Genomic DNA, 8,415 nt, shown 5'->3' on the forward strand with positions numbered 1-8,415 from the left:
TGACCCAACTCTGTGACTGGGTGTGCACCCCAAACACTGAACTCAGGACCTCATCGAAGTCAGGCATGCTGATCACTGGAGCTCTGGATCACAAGGTGTTTACATGCCATGTTCATTGTGCATACCTCGTAATATCCAAAACGAGGGGCAACCTCAGTGTCCACCCGCGGACGAGTGGATAGCTGAGGTGTATCTTATAGCCATACAGTGGACCATCATTCAGCCATAAAAAGAAAGAAATTCTCACTCACGCTACAGCATGCGTGAACCGTGGGGATGTTCTGCTGAGCGAAGCAAGCCAGACACTACATACTGTAAGAATTTGCATCCTGGATCCATAGGAACTTATGGAGAGTGTCAGCGGCATCTTGGCGTGAATTCCATCACCCTCATTTTACAAAGGACATGGCCAAGAAAAGGAAGCAAGAAGCCTAAGGTGACCCAGCCAGTGGCAGGGCCAGGATTCAACGGGAGGCCATTGCCTTGGGGGCTGGCTGGCTCAGGCGCCCTTCCTGAAATCCTGTCAGAGCCTGCCAGGGGACAGCAAACAGGCTCCAGATGGCTGTTCCAGGCTGGGCTCCACTTGAAACCCCCAGCCAGTTTCTAAATGTATCCCAGCCTGCAGAGCTGGGAATGTCTGGGGCTCCCCTGCTGGGGCGGTAGGGACAAAGGAGGCCCTGGCCACACAGTCTGGGACAGTCATAGGGGCCTGGAAGGGCTTGGTCCCAGCTCTGGCTTCATCTCTTCTGAGGCCCAGGCACCCTCCTGCAGGTTCTGGAGCCTGGGCCTCACACACACACACACACACACACACACACACACACACACACACACGAGGCTTACTGTAATCCCACCCACAACACAGATGGAGCTGCAGAAAAGCACTTTAAATATTTTTTAAATTTGTTTTTGATTGACTTATTTTTATTTTATGTGTATGGGTGTTCTCTCTCTCTCTCTCCCTCTCTCTCCCTCTCCCCACCCCTCTGTGTGTGTGTGTGTGTGTGTGTGTGTGTACTGTGTGTATTCAGTACTCACAGAGGCCATCAGATTCCCCTAGGACTAGAGTTACACATGGCTGTGAGCCACCATGTGGGTGCTGGGAGTCAAACTCTGGTCCTCTGGAAGAGCAGCCAGGACTCTTAATTACTAAACCACCTCTCTAGCCCCTTTATATTTATTTATTTGATTTATTTGTTTTTGTTTTTTGAGACAGGGGTCCTTGCTATGCTGGAACTCACTCTTGTAGACTAGACCACCCTCTAACCTCAAACTTAGAGATCCGCCTGCCTCTGCCTCCGGGGTGCTGGGATTAAAGGCGTGCACCACCACCGCCTAGCATTTAATGTTTTAAATTAACATGTTGAACAATGGGCTTCGTCTGACCATACAACGTGTATCGTTTATCTTGTATCTCTTGTTCTCTCTCCTCTCTCCCCTTCCTCCCCCAGACAGCCCTGTGTATTTCTAACCAGATCTGCAGCACAGACCGCACGTGACACTCCTCTTTCAGGTTTAGTTCACTCCTTGTGTTGATCCCAACTCTCCTCTGTTTTCCTGCAAATGCCCTAGCTTTATTCTTTACCGATTAAGATTCACTCCCCCACGGGTGGGCTTCCAGGCTGGCCACGCATCCCAGCTGCTCCCAGTGGAGAGGCGAGGAACACGGACTGATGCCCCTCGTTTGCTGCTGCAGATTCCGCCGGCAGTACACCTGGAGCTGTCTCTGGATCCCAGGAGGGCTCTGTCTTCAGTTTTCTGAGGACCTTTCTCATTGGTTTGCATACTCAACTCCCGTTTCCCTCCAGTCCTTGCAGGGATCCAAGCCACGCCCATGCCCATCCTCAACAGCACTTCCTGTTCGTCCATCTTAGTCTGCAGCTTCGGAGGCTGGAAGGCTGAAGTCGAAGGTTGGACTGCCTTGCTTCTTGAGTGTGGAAGAGTGTCCTCTCTACTCTCCTGGTTTCTTCTGGTTCTGGCCATCTTCTCCCTGTCTTCTTGATACTGTTCTAACCAGGCCTGTGCCCCATGTTTAGGGACAATCACAAAGAAGCAAGAACCCACACCCACACTGGTTAGCCACGCAGGCCCTGGAGGAGTCACTTGCCCACTCTCACAGCAAATCACTCTTGGTTAACCTGAATTACCAACCCAAACCTGAGGACCTCTCAGAACAGTGTCAGGTTTCCTGAAACTCCGGTCACCCAGGAGTGTGTGTGTGTGTGTGTGTGTACACCCAAGAGGCATGGAGGGGCATCTTACCTTTGAAAGCTGTCTGGAATCTGCTTCTTACGAGGGGTTCTGATCACAGACCATCATTAAGTATATGGCTTACAGGAGCAGGGCTGAATCCTGAGCCAGCCCAGTGGGGACTGTCATCCCAACACTTCAGAGGTAGAGGGAAGGGAATCAGGAGTTCAAGGTTAGCCTGAGCAATACTGGAAATTGCAAGCCAGCCTGAGCTGTGCAAGACTATGTCAAAAACAGACAAACAGAGCTGGGGTGGACCTCTGGAAGTTCTGGAGACCAGAAGCATGAAATTAGGACTGATGGCTTTCCCTCTGAAAGCCATGGGGAGAATTCTTCTGGGCTTCTAGAAGTTTCTTCTAGCTCCAAGTGTTCCTGCTCTGTGGTTTCATTAAGTAAACGCCTGCTTCCCTCTTCCTAGGCCCGCCCAGCTAGGCCTTGCTGTATAGCCCACCGTACACGAAAACTCCCGACCTTCCTGCCTCGGTCTCCTTTGGGCTGCTTCACAGATATGCACCGTCATGTCTGGCTATGTATCTCTAATACAGACACCCACACCCCCATTACCCCATCCTAGTTATATCTGCTAAGACCCTTTACCAGAATAAAGTCACTGACAGCATCTTAGTGGGCTCTATTCTACACAGCACACCTCCCCCACCCAAGCACCGTCATCTTCTGGGACACTGGGTGGGTCATCTTCCACTGGTTTCCAGACTTCCAACCCTCATAGACAGGAAAACTGATCCACACTCCATGTCACGTAGTCTCACAATGACTCCCAGGACCCCAAGAAACAGCCCAGACTCCCCTTCCAAGTCCTCCTGGACCGATCTTTCATGCCTAGCTCCTTTTTATCTCGTTTGCAAATGGAGTCCATGTTGTAGCAGGCGCCAGCTCAATCCTGTTGATCTGGTTGGTTGGTTTGGCTTCCTGAGACAGGGTTTCTCTGTGTGGTTCTGGCTGCCTTGGAACTTGTTGTGTAGACCAGGCTGCCTCCTGAGTGTTGGAATTAAGGGTGCGCGCCACCACCCCAAGCTTTGGTTTCTTTTTTTGGTTGAATTGTGTAACTAGCACCCACCTTTTCTACATCTTTGCTATGTTTGGGGTTTTTCCTACTTAGTGAGCCCACATCTTGAGCAGGCACCAGAGAGGGATGAGTCTGTTTTTAACTTTTAAAAAAATTGTTTTTTAAATTAATACAGGGGATTGAACCCTTGGGCTTATGCATGAGCTACACCCTCAGTCTAAACTTAAATTCTTTTTTTTTGTTTTTTGTTTTTTGTTTTTGTTTTTTTGAGACAGGGTTTCTCTGTGTAGCCCTGGCTGTCCTGGAACTCACTCTGTAGACCAGGCTGGCTTCAAACTCAGAAATCAGCCTGCCTCTGCCTCCCGAGTGCTGGGATTAAAGGCGTGCATCACCATGGCCCGACTTAAACTTAAATTCTTAATTACAGTGTAAGTCATATCACAAGTAACAGATTGGAAATAAAATATTGGCACAGCCATAATGTCCACGAGGACATCGCCCCCCCCCCATGTCCCTTCTTCACGTGAACTGACAGAGTGTGAGGCCGCCACTAGCACAAAGATTGTGGCAACCCCTGCCCTGAGCAGAGGAGGCCTGGGTCTGATCCCGCAAGTGACTATGAAGGGTGTCATTCAGCACCGAGTAGAAATAGAACCAGCTTTGATTTCAAAGAACAAACAGAAGCCAGAAGAAGGAAGCTTTTCACTGTTTTGGGCAGGGACAGGGGTTCTCAAGCGCAGCCCCGAGGCAGCATTAAGGCAGGATGGACGGGTTGCTGGAGAGTCACTTCCTTTTATTCATAAAAACCAATCCAGTGACACTATATGGACATCATGAGTTACCTCGAGAAGGTTCCTCGTAGCCACTGAAAGATGACTGGAAGAAGAACGATTTCATGAAGGTCAGCAGAATCCAGCCAAGAGGGCGTCTTACTCCGGAGGCCTTCCCTCAGAACAGGCTGGTCAGGAAGCAGGCTGCAGCAAGGGGGGGGGGCATTCAGTTCTGAGGGATGGAAGAAGAAGGAGTGGAGAGCGCTGCACTGGGCCTGCCATGCCCAAGGCCCTGGGTTCAAGCCGAAGCATCCAATAAAGGCTTCTCTCTGAGACTGTGCCAGGTGTGTGGCTGACACCCACATCAGCTGTCCAGAAGGCCTGGTCTACATAGTGATGCCTAGGTCAGCCAGGACGAACATAGTGAAGCCCTGTCTTCCCCCACCCCCCAAAAAAAAGTTAAGATTAAAACCAACTAAAACCAACCAAACTGAAAAACCCGAAATTCGGCACCATTCCTGATCAGAAATAGTGGTTTTTGTTTGTTTGACTTACATATGTGTGTACCACATGCATGCAGTGTCCTCTAAGGCCAGAAGAGGGCATCAGATCCCCAGGAACAGGAGTTGGAGATGGTTGTGTGCCCCTGCGTGGGTGCTGGGAATCAAACCTTCCTCTGGGAGAGCGAACACTGTAAGCAGCTGAGCCCCCTCTCCAGCCTCCAAGCTTCTGCCCTCCATCACCAGGTCTCCAGCATTTTAAAAGGAGCTCTCTGCTCATTCTAGAGAGTCGTAGAGTCTCCCTGTGTGCAGGAAGTTCTCCTGTGCCTGGCATCCAGAAGTACCACACCCAGACTTGGGGGCCTTTCTTTCTTTTTAATTTTTAGATTTATTTATTGTTATATGTAAGTGCACTGTAGCTGCCTTCAGACACACCAGAAGAGGGCATTAGATCTCATTATGAGATGGTTGTGTTATGAGCCACCATGTGGTTGCTGGGATTTGAACTCAGGACCTTTGGAAGAGAAGTCAGTGCTCTTAACCACTGAGCCATCTCTCTGGCATTTTCTAGGAAGGGGTCAGGTGGAGCAGAGCACAAGGCTGACAATTCTGCCTGAGCATGAGAAAGCCAATGCTCCACCTAGTGGCGGAGTTTGTTAATTGCAGGCAGAGAGCTCGCTTCCAAGTCTGGTTAGTGAGTGTCACAGTATGGTGGTTTGTGTCTCTAGTTCCAGGGCTCTGAGGGTTGAGGCAGGAGGATAGTGAGCTTCAGGCCAGCCTAGGCTACGTGAGTTTTCCTTACTTTGGCTAGAAATATTGACTGGCCAATAGATGTACTTTAGGAACCTCAGACTCCTGCTCAGTGTTCTCCCCAGCCCCACCCACAAGGGCTGGCCTTTTTATGTGCCAGTTTCTCACTCTATACACTGTGTGCAACATACTTTGAGCTCCGTGTGGGTAGTATTTCCTGAGCGAGCACCTTGGTCCCTAGAGAGGACCTAGGTGCCTTCTTTAAATGTTCCTTGTAAACAAGTAAGACCATTGAGGCTCAGAGAGAGAAAGCACTTTGACACGGGCCACACAGCAGAGAGACCACAGGTAAAACAAAACCCTTCTCTTTATCCAAGAGGATCCTGGGCTATCATGTATGCCGAGTTCCTCCCTAATCACAAGCCACCTTTCTTGCTGGCTTAGTCCACGGTGGATCAGCTGTGCCTGGGCACATTCCACCAGGACTGGCTATAAGCTGCCCAGATAACTACCAGTCCAGCTAGTGTCTGAGCCTAGTGCTGCTCCTAGCGGCTAGCCTGTGATCCACTATTCCCTGGCCTCCCCTCCTCCCGGGGCTGTGATCTGATCAGGGCAGTAGCAGATAAGGGCTCCAGCCTGTCCTGTGGAGAGGCGACTGCTCTGCTCTGGCTCTCCTATCCCCACCGCCATATCATTCTCTGGTCTTGACACTCAGTCTTCATCTTTCCCTGTGTCCTTCATGTCTATTTCTCTGTCTCTATTTCTGTCTCTATCTCCATATTCCATCTGGTCTGTCTCCTCCCCTCTTCCTCTGGCTTCCATCTTCTTGCCTTCCTTTTCCTCCGTCCCTCGATCCAGGGGAAGGAACCAATTCTATTCCTCCAGTAGACTTGGGGTAGGAGAGAAGCTGTGGCCAGGTTCTTGGGGGCATGCCCTTTCTTTTGTCCATTGTCCCTCTCTCCCCCTGCTTCCAAATAGGCTCTACTCAGATGAGTCCTGAGTGTTGGGAGCATAGCTCAGGCTTGCTGCCCTGCCTGTCTCATCTGTCCCAGGGCCCCTCACAGGCTGCTATCACTGGCCCCCAAAGCCCCCAAAGCGCTCTCTCTCTCTCTCTCTCTCTCTCTCTCTCTCTCTCTCTCTCTCTCACACACACACACACACACACACACACACACACACACACTTGTGCCAGCACAGGATTGTACCACAAGGGCAAAAACAATTAAAAAAATTTTTTTTAAAGCACAAAACAGCAACGTTGGATGCAGTGGTGAGCTAAGGGGAGGAGGCAAGAGCATGGCTGGAAGCTCCAGGGCCAGCTAGCTTGGAGCACGTGGCAGGACAGAAACAGAGTGACTTACCTCACAAAATGGGGGGCAAGGACTGAACTCAGACCTCCACACGTGCACTGTGGCACACAGGCAACTGTGGACATGCATGAATAACTTATTTTTATTTAAAAATTTATCTAGAAAAATAGCTCCATATCTAATAAACACTTTGCTCTGCTAGCTCTATCGTTATTTCTAGCTCTCTATCTATCTATATACACAGAAAGACACACTACACACACACACACACACACACACACACACTCGGAGTCCTACACTCTCTTTTTGAGGACCAGGTGGAAGCAGGACTTTGCTCTTGCTCTCTCCCAGCTGTATCCTCTGCCATTGGTGTTTGGGGACCAGGTCTCACCATGTACCTGATCTCACACTCAGCATCATGCGCCTCCAGCCTCCCAAGTCTTAACCGCTTGACTCAGGAGCATCTGAGCGCCACGTTGTTGGGTGGCTTCCTGTGAGCAGGTCAGTCACTCCATGGGGAGTTAAGGCTCAAGGCTGTTGAGCGCACAAGCCACCTACCTTTGACAGTAACATTTTATCTGTGGAAAGATAGTGTGCTAGGAGATAGAAACACAGCGGGGATGGAGTTGCAGGTAGGCTTGCTCTGCCTTGCTGGGAGTTATGTTTGCTGACACCTGTCAGCATGGAATTGCCGAAACCAGCCCCACCGGACGTGCAGCACCACAGTCCACTGTGTTATTGTCCTGACTGGGGACCGGAGATTTTTCAGCTCTTTGATCACAGGACCAGCGCCCTCTCCACAGCTGCAGCTAATCATGTGCCTTGCATTTCACACCTTGGAGGCTGAGCTCTGCATAATTGCCAACCCTTCAAAGCACCCCACCCCCCAAGAGAAATTGGGCAGACTTTCCTAGGCCTCTGCCTCCAGAGTGGGACGTTTCGGGTCTGTACTTCTGCGGCTCCTGCACGCTTCAGTAATCCCCTCGTGACTGAATTCCCCCTCTGCGCATGTGCAGGTTGACCGGCCTGTATACGCGCCCTCTGCGCTCTTCAGTAGCAGCTTTCTCCATCATTTCCCGCTCATCTCTTCTTTTGTCGTGGTGCTGGAGTAGAACCTGAGCCTCCTGCGTGCTACCCAGGCCCCCACCAAAGGCTGGCTGTTTGAGCCAGGGTCTTATTGTGTAATCCAGTCTGACTTTAAACTCAAAATAACCCCCCTGTTTCTACTTTCCAGGCTCTGGAAGCAAAGACCTATGTCCCCCTTGCCAGCCTTACCTTTAGTTCGAGACAGAATCTCGCTAAGTTACTGAAAAACTTAGGATCTTTCTGCCTCTGCCTCCAAGGCAGCTGGGATTACAGAAGTGCGGCCCCATGCTAGACGCACCGTGATCTTTTTCAAGGTGATATAGTATTCTTTATGAGGGCCCCAGCTGCCAGCTTCTTGGGATGGGCATTTGAGTTGTTCCCAGATTTCTGTTGCTACAGCCAGTTCCTTGTGTCCTTTGCAAATCCAGCTGTGAGAAATGTCTCTCTGGGAAGTGGCTGGGTCGTGGGTGTACAGGTGACAGCTTTAGTATGCATTTGGTACGCTCTAAAAGGAGCACCCACAAAGGTGGCGTAGCCCCCAAATCCTTGCCATCACATTTTTTTTTAAAAAAAAAAATAAACAAATCAGACCCTGGCATCAGTTTTGCAAGAGTCTATAGACTGTGGTTTCCATTTCTGTCTTGTGTTTGGAGGCGGGACCCTGCGGTGCACCCTGCTTTTCTCTGTTGCCTCTAGGCCTCCCCAGTTTGTCCTACTGTTTT

The sequence above is a fragment of the Mus pahari genome, chromosome 13 (assembly GCF_900095145.1).
Source record: "Mus pahari chromosome 13, PAHARI_EIJ_v1.1, whole genome shotgun sequence".
In the NCBI taxonomy this organism is placed as follows: domain Eukaryota; kingdom Metazoa; phylum Chordata; class Mammalia; order Rodentia; family Muridae; genus Mus; species Mus pahari.